The 15,492-nt window shown below is 39.7% G+C and overlaps 2 long non-coding RNA genes across 2 annotated transcripts in view; one reads left to right on the top strand and one right to left on the bottom strand.

Moving 5' to 3' along the window:
- LOC117089485 overlaps nt 1-15,492 on the bottom strand; it is a 195,562-nt gene that overhangs the window by 17,804 nt on the left and 162,266 nt on the right. The gene's annotated exons all lie outside the window — the stretch shown is intronic.
- Nucleotides 1-15,492, top strand: part of LOC117089484 — a 216,061-nt gene that overhangs the window by 193,097 nt on the left and 7,472 nt on the right. Inside the window, exon 2 of the long non-coding RNA XR_004439630.1 lies at nt 10,646-10,848. This is a non-coding gene — a long non-coding RNA (uncharacterized LOC117089484). The remainder of the gene's footprint in view (nt 1-10,645; nt 10,849-15,492) is intronic.

Raw genomic sequence — 15,492 nt, 5'->3', positions numbered from 1 at the left:
TCAAGAAGATTTTATTCTACTTGAAGGAGCGACACTTGTATTTCTTAATCACTGTTATGACCTGGATTCACGGCAAAGTCCACTTAACTCTGCCTCCTAATGACTATCATATCTACCCTTTCCATCGCCATCTCAGCTCCTATCTCAGGCTCTCCACAGATTTTTTTTTCTATGCTAATGCAATATTTTCCTTATTAGTCTTTTCTGTGGTTAGCCTCACTGCTGTCCTCAACCCAATGCATTCTTCGTGTTGCATACAAAGTGACATTTTACAGATACATCAGAAATACATACTAATATTTTATTTATATAATTAATAGACCCTGATGCCTTTTAAGGTGTGGGAAGATCTTTCTTTGGCAGGTCTTTCTTTGCTGAGTTAAGTGATGGGAATGGAAGTGCTAGAATAGCGCTCGACTGTTCTGCATGAGAAAGGGGAAGAGATAGAGGACTGGGGAGCCAGGAAGCATGATTCCTGAATAAAGACCTAGAGTCAGAGAAAATTACAGGCTTGGAAGGGAGAGGACCCAGAGAAAGATGGGGACTCAGCTAGGAGCCAAAGGAGGAAATGAGGAAAGGGGACTTGAGGAGTGTCATTCTGTACACCCTGAAATCTGACTTCCTCCCCAGTCTGACACACAAAACTTCCAGTTTCTGTAGTGACATAGAAATCTCTACAATGTACATATGTAGAGAAAATCTCAATTTTTCACTAATGTTTTGTTGAGGGGATTGTTATTTTGGGGAAATGAGTGGAAGCACCATGTCACACTACAAGAATGGTGTGAGGCAAACCAACGCCAAGACAGGATACAGAGTTGATCAATCTGTGTAATGCACACATCCAATCCCTGCTCCTCTGACCAAGTCTCCTATGGATCCCCATCCTCCATAGGTGGGAGTGGGGGGCTGAGACATTTTAGCATGGAATACCAGATCCTTCCTGATCTAGTTTATATATATCTGTGCAATTATATCTTGTAAGCACCTCTTCTCAGTCTCACATACACACACATACATCCTTTATATCCTAGAGCAATACAAGGACTACAAAGAGGGTATATGCTATTTCAGCCTGCTGACTATTCTTTCTCCACTCTTATTCAGTTGGAGAATGCCTCCTTCTCCTCCCTCAAGCAGATTTAGGTGCTCCTTCCCTTGGGCTCTCATTCTACCTTGAAAGGCATACACTTTTGTTTTATCATCACACTGTTTTGTAATTGCATTTTGTTTTGTTTTTTATTATACTTTAAGTTCTAGGGTACATGGGCACAACGTGCAGGTTTGTTACATATGTATACATGTGCCATGTTGGTAAGCTGTACCCATTAACTCGTCATTTACATTAGGTGTATCTCCTAATGCTATCCTTCCCTCCACCCCCTCCCCACAATAGGCCCCGGTGTGTGATGTTCCCCTTCCTGTGTCCAAGTGATCTCATTGTTCAGTTCCCACCTATGAGTGAGAACATGCATTCTTTGGTTTTCTGTTCTTGCAATAGTTTGATGAGAATGATGGTTTCTAGCTGCATCCATGTCCCTACAAAGGACACGAACTCATCCTTTTTTATGGCTACATAGTATTCCACGGTGTATATGTGCCACATTTTCTTAATCCAGTCTGTCACTGATGGAAAATTGGGTTGATTCCAAGTCTTTGCTATTGTGAATAGTGCTGCAATAAACTTATGTGTGCATGTGTCTTTATAGCAGCATGATTTATAATCCTTTAGGTATATACCCAGTAATGGGATGGCTGGGTCAAATGGTATTTCTAGTTCTAGATCCTTGAGGAATCGCCACACTGTCTTCCACAATGGTTGAACTAGTTTACAGTCCCACCAACAGTGTAAAAGCATTCCTATTTCTCCACATCCTCTCCAGCACCTGTTGTTTCCTGACTTTTTAATGATCACCATTCTAACTGGTATGAGATGGTATCTCATTGTGGTTTTGATTTTCATTTCTCTGATGACCAGTGATGATGAGCATTTTTTCATGTGTCTGTTGGCTGCATAAATGTCTTCTTTTGAGAAGTGTCTGTTCGTATCCTTTGCCCACTTTTTGATGGTATTGTTTGTGTTTTTCTTGTAAGTTTGAGTTCTTCGTAGATTCTGGATATTAGCCCTTTGTCAGATGAGTAGATTGCAAAAATTTTCTCCCATTCTGTAGGTTGCCGGTTCACTCTGATGGTAGTTTCTTTTGCTGTGCAGAAGCTCTTTAGTTTAATTAGATCCCATGTGTCAATTTTGGCTTTTGTTGCCATTGCTTTTGGTGTTTTAGACATGACATCCTTGCCCATGCCTATGTCCTGAATGGTATTATCTAGGTTTTCTTCTAGGGTTTTTATGGTTTTAGGTCTAACATTTAAATCTCTAATCCATCTTGAATTAATTTTTGTATAAGGAATAAGGAAAGGATCCAGTTTCAGCTTTCTACTTATGGCTAGCCAGTTTTCCCAGCACCATTTGTTAAATAGGGAATCCTTTCCCCATTTCTGGTTTTTGTCAGGTTTGTCAAAGATCAGATGGCTATAGATGTGTGGTATTATTTCTGAGGGCTCTGTTCTTTTCCATTGCTCTATATTTCTGTTTTGGTACCACTACCATGCTGTTTTGGTTACTGTAGCCTTGTAGTATAGCTTGAAGTCAGGTAGCATGATGCCTCCAGCTTTGTTCTTTTGGCTTAGGATTGTCTTGGCAATGTGGGTTTTTTTGGGTTCCATATGAACTTTAAAGTAGTTTTTTCTAATTCTGTGAAGAAACTCATTGGTAGCTTAATGGGGATGGCATTGAATCTATAAATTACCTTGGGCAGTATGGCCATTTTCACAATATTGATTCTTCCTATCCATGAGCATGGTATGTTCTTCCATTTGTTTGTGTCCTCTTTGATTTCACTGAGCAGTGGTTTGTAGTTCTCCTTGAAGAGGTCCTTTACATCCCTTGTAAGTTGGATTCCTAGGTATTTGATTCTCTTTAGAGCTATTGTGAATGGGAATTCATTCATGATTTGGCTCTCTGTTTGTCTGTTACTGGTGTATAAGAATGCTTGTGATTTTTGCACCTTGATTTTGTATACTGACACTTTCCTGAAGTTGCTTATCAGCTTAAGGAAATTTTGGGCTGAGACAATGGGGTTTTCTAAATATACAATCATGTCATCTGCAAACAGGGACAATTTGACTTCTTCTTTTCCTAACTGAATACCCTTTATTTCTTTTTCTTGCCTGATTGCCCTAGCCAGAACTTCCACCACTATGTTGAATAGGAGTGGTGAGAGAGGGCATCCCTGTCTTGTGCCAGTTTTCAAAGGGAATGCTTCTAGTTTTTGCCCATTCAGTATGATATTGGCTGTGGGTTTGTTATAAATAGTTATTATTTTGAGATACGTTCCATCAATACCGAATTTATTGAGAGTTTTTAGCATGAAGGACTGTTGAATTTTGTCAAAGGCCTTTTCTGCATCTATTGAGATAATCATGTGGTTTTTGTCTTTGGTTCTGCTTATATGCTGGATTACGTTTATTGATTTGCATATGTCGAACCAGCCTTGCATCCCAGGGATGAAGCCCACTTGATCATGGTGGATAAGCTTTTTGATGTGCTGCTGGATTCAGTTTGCCAGTATTTTATTGAGGATTTTTGCATCGATGTTCATCAGGGATATTGGTCTAAAATTCCCTTTTTTTGTTGTGTCTCTGCCAGGCTTTGGTATCAGGATGATGTTGGCCTCATAAAATGAGTTAGGGAGGATTCCCTCTTTTTCTATTGTTTGGAATAGTTTCAGAAGGAATGGTACCAGTTCCTCCTTGTACCTTTGGTAGAATTCGGCTGTGAATCTATCTGGTCCTGGACTTTTTTTGGTTGGTAGGCTATTAATTATTGCCTCAATTTCAGAGCCTGCTATTGGTTTATTCAGGGATTCAACTTCTTCCTGGTTCAGTCTTGGGAGAATGTTAAGTGTCCAGGAAGTTATCCATTTCTTCTAGGTTTTCTAGTTTATTTGCATAGAGGTGTTTATACTATTCTCTGATGGTAGTTTGTATTTCTGTGGGGTCGGTGGTGATATCCCCTTTATCATTTTTTATTGCGTCTATTTGATTCCTCTCTCTTTTCTTCTTTATTAGTCTTGCTAGCGGTCTGTCAATTTTGTTGATCTTTTCAAAAAACCAGCTCCTGGATTCATTGATTTTTTGGAGGGTTTTTTTGTGTCTCTATCTCCTTCAGTTCTGCTCTGATCTTTGTTATTTCTTGCCTTCTACTAGCTTTTGAATGTGTTTGCTCTTGCTTCTCTAGTTCTTTTAATTGTGATGTTAGGGTGTCAAATTTAGATCTTTCCAGCTTTCTCTTGTGGGCATTTAGTGCTATAAATTTCCCTCTACACACTGCTTTAAATGTGTCCAAGAGATTCTGGTATGTTGTATCTTTGTTCTCATTGGTTTCAGAGAACATCTTTATTTCTGCCTTCATTTTGTTATGTACCCAGTAGTCATTCAGGAGCAGGTTGTTCAGTTTCCATGTAGTTGAGCAGTTTTGATTGAGTTTCTTAGTCCTGAGTTCTAGTTTGATTGCACTGTGGTCTGAGAGACAGTTTGTTATAATTTCCGTGGTTTTACATTTGCTGAGGAGTGCTTTACTTCCAACTATGTGGTCAATTTTGGAATAAGTGTGATGTGGTGCTGAGAAGAATATATAGTCTGTTGATTTGGGGTGGAGAGTTCTGTAGATGTCTATTAGGTCTGCTTGGTGCAGAGTTGAGTTCAATTCCTGGATATCCTTGTTAACTTTCTGTCTCATTGATCTGTCTAATGTTGACAGTGGGGTGTTAAAGTCTCCCATTATTACTGTATGGGAGTCGAAGTCTCTTTGTAAGTCTCTAAGGACTTGCTTTATGAATCTGGGTGCTCCTGTATTGGGTGCATATATATTTAGGATAGTTAGCTCTTCCTGATGAATTGATCCCTTTACCATTATGTAATGTCCTTCTTTGTCTCTTTTGATCTTTGATGGTTTAAAGTCTGTTTTATCAGAGACTAGGATTGCAACCCCTGCTTTTTTTTGTTTTCCATTTGCTTGGTAGATCTTCTTCCATCCCTTTATTTTGAGCCTATGTATGTCTCTGCATGTGAGATGGGTCTCCTGAATACAGCAAACTGATGGGTCTTGACTCTATCCAATTTGCCAGTCTGTGTCTTTTAATTGGGGCATTTAATCCATTTACATTTAAGATTAATATTGTTATATGTGAACTTGATCCTGTCATTATGATATTAGCTGGTTATTTTGCTCATTAGTTGATGCAGTTTCTTCCTAGCATTGATGGACATTACATTTTGGCCTGTTTTTGCAATGGCTGGTACCAGTTGTTCCTTTCCATGTTTAGTGCCTCCTTCAGGATCTCTTGTAGGGCAGGCCTGGTGGTGACAAAATCTCTAAGCTGCTTGTCTCTAAAGGTTTTTATTTCTCCTTCACTTACAAAACTTAGTTTGGCTGGATATGAAATTCTGGGTTGAAAATTCTTTTCTTTAAGAATGTTGAATATTGGCCCCCACTCTCTTCTGGCTTGTAGAGTTTCTGCTGAGAGGTCTGCTGTTAGTCTGATGGGCTTCCCTTTGTGGGTAACCCGACCTTTCTCTCTGGCTGCCCTTAACATTTTTTCCTTCATTTCAACTTTGGTGAATCTGACAATTATGTGTCTTGGAGTTGCTCTTCTCAAGGAGTATCTTTGTGGCATTCTCTGTATTTCCTGAATTTGAATGTTGGCCTGCCTTACTAGTTTGGGGAAGTTCTCCTGGATGATATCCTGCAGAGTGTTTTCCAATGTGGTTCCATTTTCCCCATCACTTTCAGGCACACCAATCAGACGGAGATTTGGTCTTTTCACATAATCCCATATTTCTTGGAGGCTTTGTTCATTTCTTTTTACTCTTTTTTCTCTAAATTTCTCTTCTCACTTCATTTCATTCATTTGATCTTCAATCACTGATAATCTTTCTTCCAGTTGATAGAGTCGGTTACTGAAGCTTGTGCATTTGTCACATAGTTCTCATGTCATGGTTTTCATCTCTATCAGTTCTTTTAAGGTCTTCTCTGCATTGATTATTCTAGTTATCCATTCATCCATTCTTTTTTCAAGGTTTTTAGTTTCTTTGCGCTGGTTACGTAGTTCCTCCTCTAGCTCTGAGAAGTTTGATCGACTGAAGCCTTCTTCTCTCAACTCGTCAAAGTCATTTTCCGTCCAGCTTTGTTCCATTGCTGGCAATGAGCTGTGTTCCTTTGGAGGGGGAGATGCGCTCTGATTTTTTGAATTTCCAGCTTTTCTGCACTGCTTTTTCCCCATCTTTGTGGTTTTATCTGCCTTTGGTCTTTGATGATGGTGACGTACTGATGGGGTTTTGGTGTGGGTGTCCTTTCTGTTTGTTAGTTTTCCTTCTAACAGTCAGGACCCTCAGCTGCAGGTCTGTTGGAGTTTGCTTGAGGTCCACTCCAGACCCCATTTGCCAGGGTATCAGCAGCGGAGGCTGCAGAAGATAGAATATTGCTGAACAGCGAATGTTGCTGTCTGATTCTTGCTCTGGAAGCTTTGTCTCAGGGTGTACCAGCCATGTGAGGTGTGATGTGTTGGTCTGCCCCTAGTGGGGGATGTCTCCCAGTTAGGCTACTCAGGGGTCAGGAACCCACTTGAGCAGGCAGTCTGTCCATTCTCAGATCTCAACCTCCGTGCTGGGAGAACCACTGCTCTCTTCAAAGCTGTCAGATAGGGACTTTTACGACTGTTTTGTAACTGTATATTCACATGCCCATCTCCCTAACATGACCATAATCTCCTTGAAGCCACATGTAGTTTTATCTCTATGAAAAACTTCTAGCACCTAGCAAAGGATTAGGCATTTAGTCTGATGTTTGGTGAGTACATTTACCTTCTATGGCTTGTAAGTGTTATAGAGGAGCTACCAAAGAAAAACTAACTGACAAGAGGAAAAGAAAAATTCTCATTGGTCTTCTAAAAACTTGCCCAATATTTATGGTTTCTCTCATCATGAAGACTGTTACTTTGGTGGTCCTCAATAAACCATGACTCTAGTCATTCCAACTCTTGTGCCAGCCTTCCCAACATTGCCTCTGGTCTTGGCCATGTTAGCTTTGGCCACTGGAATATTGGCAAGGATGAAGACAGCGGATGCTTGACCATTGCTTGTACACTGGGTTTGTCCACTTGAAGTGCTCTTTCTTGGAACCCAGATGCCATGTTCGGTGTAAGTCCAAGAAGCCATGTGAAGAAAAACCAAAGCCCCTGGATGATAGTCCCAGGTGAGCATCCAGCTGAGGGCCGCCAACAACTTTGATGCTCACAGTCCTCAAAATCGTCCTTAGCTAAAACCATTGCATGTCTCTCTTAAAAGCCATATTAAAGGCATATTAAAGGTTTAACTGTATTGGTAAAATGTCACTGCCCATGGAAAAAAATGAAACCACCTTTACAAAAGAATCATTACAATTGCCAAAAAAAATCTGAAACTCATTCATAAATTGGAGATGTTATGGTGGAAGCCTTATATTAGTTAATGCATCTCTATATTGAGATTACAAGCACATTGTAAATGATCTCTGGGGAGAGGTATTGGGTCCAATTAGTGAAGGGGGTGAATTCTCACGGAAGAAAAGAAAGTGATAGGGGGTCGAGCTGTTCAGGTGGTGGTTCCTACATGACCATAGTCCCATTTTCCTTATCAGCATCCTCATTTTCTGGTATTTCAACATGTATTCGGGTATTTTGAAAAAAAAAAAAAAACAGAACATTATAGAAAGAGCAGGCTCAAGAATCACAGTCCAAGTCTGGGCACAACTACATGGAGCAGCTATAAGAGTTTCATATTAGTCAAGGTTCACCAGAGAAACAGAGCCAATAGGATGGGTGGATAGATAGATAGATAGATAGATAGATAGATAGATAGATAGATAGACAGACATTGGTAAATATATAGATAATGATGGATAGATAGATAGGTAGATGTTGGTAAATATATACATACTGATAGATAGATAGATAGAGAGATTTAGTATCTATCTATCACATGATTATGGAGGAGGAAGAAGACCCATAGTCTGCCATCTGTAAGATGGAGACCCAGAAAAAGTGGTGGTATAGTTAAGTCCAAGTCCAAAGCCCTAAGAACCAGGGGACTCAATGGTGTATGTCTCAGTCCAAGGGCAGGAAAAGAACAATGTCCCAGATCAGTCAATCAGGAAAAAGAAACCAATTCTCCCTTCCCCACCTTTTGTTCTATTCAAGCCCTCATGACTTGGATGATGCCACCTACTTTGGGAAGGGTAATCTGCTTTAGAGTTTACCAATTCAAATGCTAATCTCCTCCCTCACATACATGCCCAGAAATAGTATTTAGCCAAATATCTGGGTACCCCACGTTTCAGTTAAGTTGACACATAAAATTCACCATCACAGATTTCACCCAAGCTGAAACTGAGCCCCAGACTATAGATGTACCTGCGTGGATGCACAGGTGTGTAGGTCTCTGTAGCATCATATATTTTATACATACTACAAATACATTTTATGTATATACACTATTTATTTGTTCATTCAAAAATATTTTTAAAGTACCTTCTATGATTTAAGTTCTGGCTGGGTATTAAACAGTGAACAAGACAAATATGATCTCTACGCAAAGCTTATGTCATCACATTTTACAAAACAACTAAGTCCTACAGACAAACAAAGTAGTGATAAATAACTGATAAAAGTTATGAAAAAGAAGAGATACATCATAGCAATTTTTTACTTGAAAAATTTATCCCTTCGCTGTAGGGCCGACACCTTCACTATGTAAACTTTTATGTTTTTCTAGTTCAATAAAAGATTAGCATTTGGTGTTTAAATGCATATTTAAGGGAGCAATAATCCCAATGACTCCTCAGTTAACTGTTCCTAAAGGAAGTTTACTATTCAAATCATGAGATATCATCATTATCCTCCTAGGGACAGTATGCACCAAGTACAGGAAGGTTACTCAAAACTTACTAAAAAAGGGACAGAAAGGAGAGTTGGAAATCCTAACCACCTCTCCTCCAAGGATTCTATTTCAAACCTAACTTTCCTGGTACTCTGCCAAACAAAACAATATGAACACCCAGATACAAAAGGAGCAGCTTCTATTGTCTAATTCCCTGTATGGATAAGCTGGTTGCCAACTCTATAAATATTTAATAAGAACCAAGCTCAACTAGACCCATTAATGACTCTTTGAAAGTATTTTTGATTATGAAGTAGTATTAGATACACGTAAAAGAATCCTTGAAACTTTGCTTCCAGCCCTTGAATGTGAGTTCTTTGAATCACACTCTGCTCTCTGTTTATGGAGTTTTCTGTTTCTTACGGTGAAAGGAACTGTGAACATAAGATGTAACTAAGAAAGTGGAATAACAATATCAATATCTAGCAGTTTTTGAGCACTCCTTATGAGCTAGTTACTGTGCTGTGGGATGCTCGTGCCTCATTTTATCAATCTTCCCCAAACCTTTGATGAGATAGGTATATCATCCTCTTCCTCTTTGTTTTTCATTTGTTTTCTTAATGTTTTTTACTTGTTTTTGTAACCGCTTTATTGAGATATAATTTACATACCATACAATTCATCCATTTAAAGTGTACGATTCAGTGGGGTTTTGTTTTTTTTTTTGCACATTCAGAGTTGTGCAATTATCAACACAATTTGAGAATATTTTTAATCACTGCAAAAACAAAAACCCCTCTATAACCTTTAGCTATTGCTTTTCTTTGAATGTGGTATCCCTCAAAAAGTTATTAATATGTTGAAACTTAATACTCATTAAGGTGGTAATAAGAGGAGGGCCTTTTGGGAAGTGATTAACTTGCGAGGACTCCACCCTTATGAATGGATTAATACCTGTATAAAAGAGGCTTCAGAGAGAGATTGCCCCTCTTGCCTTCCACCTGCCACTATATGAGGACAGAGCAGCAAGGTGCCATCTTGGAAGCAGAAAACAGCCCTCGCCAGACACCAACATTGGTGGCTTCAGAAGTGTCAGAAGTAAATTTTTGTTCTTTATAAATTACCCAGTCTGTGGTATTTTGTTATAGCAGCATAATTAGACTAAGAGAGCTATTATCCCTAATCCCTCATCATTTCCCCTGTCACTAGACTACTATTAATCCACTTTATATCACTATACATTTTCCAACTCTAGACATTTCATATAAACAGAATCATACAGAATGTAGTCTTTCGTGACTGACTTCATTCATGTTCTGTAGCATGTTTTCAACGTTTATTCATGCTGTAGTCTGTTTTAGCACTTCATTTCTTTGTATGACTAATATTCCATTGTGTGTATCCATCACACTTTGTTTATCCATCATCTGTTGATGGACATTTGTTTCCACTCTTTGGCTGTTATAAATCATGTTGCTACGAATAACCGTATACGAGTTTTTGTGTTAACATGTATTTTAAAAAATTATCTTGGGTATATACCTGGAGGTAGAAATGCTGGGTCAAATGGTAACTCTATGTTTTAACTTTTTTAGGAATAGTCACACTGTTTTCCAAAGTGACTGCACCATTTCATATTTCTACCAGTAACATCATCGTCTTCCTTTTACAGATGAAGAAACTCATATCGCGGAAAAGTGAGGATGAAATCCTCTGACCACCCTACCTTTAAAGGTCCTTTAAAGAGAAAGAACTGACAGTATAAGTGGAAAAAGAGCAATTGGAAGTATCAGGAGAGGGAAAAGCCATTATCATACAACTGGTGGGAAGAAGGAATGTCAAAAACATCAGTGTGAAAATCATTGCAGCAAAAAGGTAAATCCCAGAAATTACTGAAAATAGTTTTTTAGGATGTGGGCGATGGAAAGTATGTGGTGATTCTCAGAAGTCTCATGGGCAAGCAGTGAGTGAGATTGCCATGGGTGACAGAGCAAATGTTACATAAGGAGGTGAAGGCAGCATGATTTTGAAATTCAGGTGATGGAGGGCCAGGAGTGGTGGCTCAAACCTGTAATCCCAGCACTTTGGGAGGCCGAGGTGGGTGGATCACGAGATCGGGAGATCGAGACCATCCTGGCTAACACGGTGAAACTCCATCTCTAGTAAAAATACAAAACAATTAGCTGGGTGTGGTGGTGGGCGCCTGTAGTCCCAGCTACTTGGGAGGCTGAGGCAGGAGAATGGCGTGAACCCAGGAGGCAGAGCTTGCAGTGAGCCGAGATGGTGCCACTGCACTCCAGCCTGGGTGGCAGAGCAAGATCCTGTCTCAAAAAAAAAAAAAAAAAAAAAAAAAGGAGGGAAATTCAGGTGATGGAAGGAAAAAGAGTAGGAATCCCTCATCTTTGGATGGAGAAGGCATGAGCAGGTCTATGGAGGCAAGAAGCTGGAGTGATTAAGATACTGTACAATGAGGTAAAATGTTGTCCTGGAAAAGCTGAGGAGGGTATAGCTTCCCAAGAGTTAATGAATGGGTGTGTTTCATACAGAGAGAGACCTATTTCTCTTTGGCCACAAATGGAAGGAGAGATAAGGGTGACTGGGGGATACATTCTGGTCTGATCACATCTTCCAGAGTTAATATGTTGATTAGGCTCAGAAGTCCTAAGAAGATGCCAGGACACAAGCTGTTTTCCTTTCTTCTCTGCAGGAGGAAGGTGATCTGTGGGCTCCCACTCCAACCCCCACTATGCCCTCATAACAGCTTCCAATGCAATGGATAAGAAGTCAATGAATGGCAAGAGTGGCTTTTTAGCCGACCCCACCCATTCAAGGAAGGCTTAAGCCTTGAGTCAAATCCTAGAGTGAGAATTTCTTTTGTATTTTCTGACTTTCTCTGTGCATTCCTTATAGCCCTCATGGAAGCTGGGTTTTCTTGAGAAGTAAATGTAGATTCCTGAGCTATAAGAAACCAGCTTGAAGACTCTTTCTGAACTGTCATTAATCATGCTTGTTCCTTAGTATATTTATTACATATTACATTTTTTTCTTCAAAGTCCCAAAAAGCCTTCCTAATTGAGAAGCCAGGAAATAGTTCATTGTTTCTTAAAAGTGGAAGTGATAGCACTTTCTTACGGTAAGTCTGGGCCATTCCAGTTGATAGTACTGATTTATAAAGCCTGTTGGGGTTTTCCTCAGAGAAGAAGGAAAAACCTCATTGCATGTACTAGCAATACACTAACCACAGTCCCTGGCCGATATCAGAGGCATTTTAATAAAATCCAGCATAGAAATGCAGATTTTGTTACATCGATTCCAACTGATAATTAACTACAAACGTTTGACAATCTCAGAAAAAAATGTTTGGCATGACTACATGTGGTTTAAAATCTAGATTACAAATTCTGGGGGTGGTGAGGAGTGGAGAAAGCTGTACTTTCAAGTAAAATGAGAACTTTTGCTGTTAGGACACCTCCTGGGTCCCAGTGAGGGCCACTTCCGAGCAGCTGCAGCCACTTAGACCAGGCCTGCATCTTCCCTCTGCAGAGAAGGATGGCCTACCCCAGGGTCCCTTGTGGTTCTGAAGGTAGTCCTACATAGTCAGAGACAAGAAAATGTTCCTTTGCATAATTATCTTCCTCAGTTTCTATGGCCCTTTTACATTTTCCAAGGAGGTTTGCATCCAAGGAAGCTCTTGTTACTGTTTTGATCACAGCTGATTGGAGAGGTGAGACAGATGTTTTTACCTGAGGTCCACGGAGATCACAGGGTTTTTCGAGTCGTCATGAGCTTGGGTAGGAGAAAGATGGTTCCAAGTTTCTTGGCAACATTGTCTGGAAATGTATTCATCAGACCCTATCTAGCAGACAGAATTTAAAAAGCAATTGCTCCCTTTTGTGTGTGCCTTTGAGGATGAGAGACTAAAAGAATAGCTTGAGTATCTGTGGGGCAGGAGGAGGTTTTATTTGAAAGACACATCTGATATTGCTAGTACCTACAATACCGATGTTGGTTTCTTTTGGAGACCCCAAGTTCTCCAGCCTACTGGAGTTACCCTGTCCTGTGATATTTAAATAGAAACTGCTCGAACTCTCCATTTCCATTTCACAGAAGTGGAAACTGTTCTGTGTCTTTCCAACCCCTCACATCCGCAGGGATTTCCCAGGTACTTATGAGTTTCCTGGGGAGTCCAAGTTTCTACAGAATTCTCCATTTCTTGATGTCTCCTTGTAGAGCTCCTCCTCTCTACCACCCTATGTCCACCATGCTGAACTTTTCCCTGAATTTTCCAAAATCATAACCATACAAGGAAATTATGTATAGTGTAATTTAAGTGGAGGTTTTGGGGTGATGCCCAAGAGCAATTGCCAGAAGCAATATAAAGGTGAACAACTGTTCTCAAAATTCCCCTGACCATGTAGCCCTGCTAGTCCAAAAGACAACTTTCTGTAAACTTAAAAAGAGTGCATCCTTCAAGGTCTTTATTATCACCTTGTTAAAAGAAAAACCTGAGACAAATTAAATTTAATACAGTTTAGTTGAGCAAAGAATGACTCATGAATCAGGCAGCCCCCAAACTGGAACAGGTTCAGAGGCTACAACATACTCACAAAATGAAAGAAGATTTATGGACAGAAAAGGGAAGTAAGGTACAGAAATAGCCGGATTTCTTATAGCCCAGTGTTTGGCTTATTTGAACACAGTTTAAACAGCTGGCTATCTTTGATTGACCAAAACTTGGTGATTGGCGCAAGAATAGGTTACAGTCTGTTTATACCTCCAATCAGGTTACAGTTCACTATGTATGGGGAAACACTTATGCTGAATGTAGACTATAGAAGGAGGCAGCTTTAGGCTAAACTTAATTTAACAATTACCCCAACTTTAGGTGTTGATTCATTCTGTCACCATCATAAATGTACTTATTTGTTCTCCAGTTCCACTGGGAAATAGCAGAACAATGGGTTTCGTAAGTTGGGAACAAGGACATCAGGCAATTTTTGTAAGGGTTAGAGTAGAGGGGACCTTCTTGTGCTGCAGTTAAACAAAACATGGTCTGTTTTAGAACCTATCTACTTCCTTAAAGTTTCAGTTTGATTATATCACATTTAGCATGAGTGACTCCATTTTGGTTTGGTCTGGTCTGCTGTGGCCTAGTGCATGAGTTCAATCCAAAATAATGGCCTCCCATAATTTTGTTTAACAATTTGCTGAGAAATTGTTCTAATAGTTATGTGAACCAGCAGGCCGATATTGCCAATATTTCTCCCTGGAGTTGTGCAGTGCACAACTGACACAGCTGGGAGCAGTGCCATTCCTCCCACAGGAAGTTTCTCCCTGGCCACCCCTTCTCAGGGCCCAGGCTTCCTAAATCTTCACCACTGTCTCTCTCTCTCTCTTTCCCCACCCCTTCCTTCCATTAATCTCCCTTAGTTCCTTCTATTCTAGGTTCCTTTACTCTCTTGCTTTTGATGTTCCTTGGAGACATTTATAATTCTTAGGCTACTATGCAGAGCATCTAATTTTCTGCTTCTCTCCCCTTCCCATTCCATCTCAGCCCAAGGCTTACTTTTTCTCCTCTGAAATGGCCCATCCTGGCGTTTTACTATTAATTCTCTGAGGACTTCTTCGTCCAGCTTTTTCCAATAACTTTCCTCCACTCCTTGCCATATTTTTTAAAAAGAGAGAGATTTGGTTAGACTCTTTATTATGATCCCCATAGCAACTTCTATCTCTCCTTTAAAAATCTTCATATTACAAACTTGGCATATAGTGGATGTCCATAAATATTTGCTGACAAAATATTTATGATGGAATGTATAATGCTATGTGGTTTTGTTTTTTTTAGAATATATTAGACTGTGAATTAATAATATCAGAATTCCCACCAATAGTTTTGGATTTTACATTTAAGCCTTTAATCCATCTTGAGTTAATTTTGTATAAGGTGCAAGGAAGGGGTCCAGTTTCAATTTTCTACATATAGCTGATCAGTTTTCCCAGCACCATTTGTTACATAGAGAATCTTTCCCCACTGTTCATTTTTATCAGGTTTGTCAAAGATCAGGTGGTTGTAGATGTGTGGTCTTATTCCTGAGATCTCTATTCTGTTCCATTGGTCTATGTATCTGTTTCTGTACCAGTACCATGCTGTTTTGGTTACCATAGCCTTGTAGTATAGTTTGAAGTCAAGTAGCATGATGCCTCCAGCTTTTTTTTTTTTTAGTTTTACATAGGATCATCTTGGCTATATGGGCTCTTTTTTGGTTCCATATGAATTTTAAAGTAGTTTTTTTCTAATTCATGTCATATGAGAATGCGTGGACACAGGAAGGGGAACAACACACACTGTGGCCTGGCCAGAGGGGCTGGGGGAGGGAGAGCATCAGGATAAATAGCTAAGGCATGCTAGGCTTAATATCTAGGTGATGAGTTGATAGGTGCAGCAAAACACCATAGCACACATTTACCTATGTAACAAAACTGCACTTCCTGCACATGTATCCTGGAACTTAAAATTTA

The sequence above is a fragment of the Trachypithecus francoisi genome, unplaced genomic scaffold (genome assembly GCF_009764315.1).
Source record: "Trachypithecus francoisi isolate TF-2019V2 unplaced genomic scaffold, Tfra_2.0 Lachesis_group11, whole genome shotgun sequence".
Taxonomy (NCBI): Eukaryota; Metazoa; Chordata; class Mammalia; order Primates; family Cercopithecidae; genus Trachypithecus; species Trachypithecus francoisi.
This window is presented reverse-complemented; position numbering and strand designations above follow the sequence as displayed.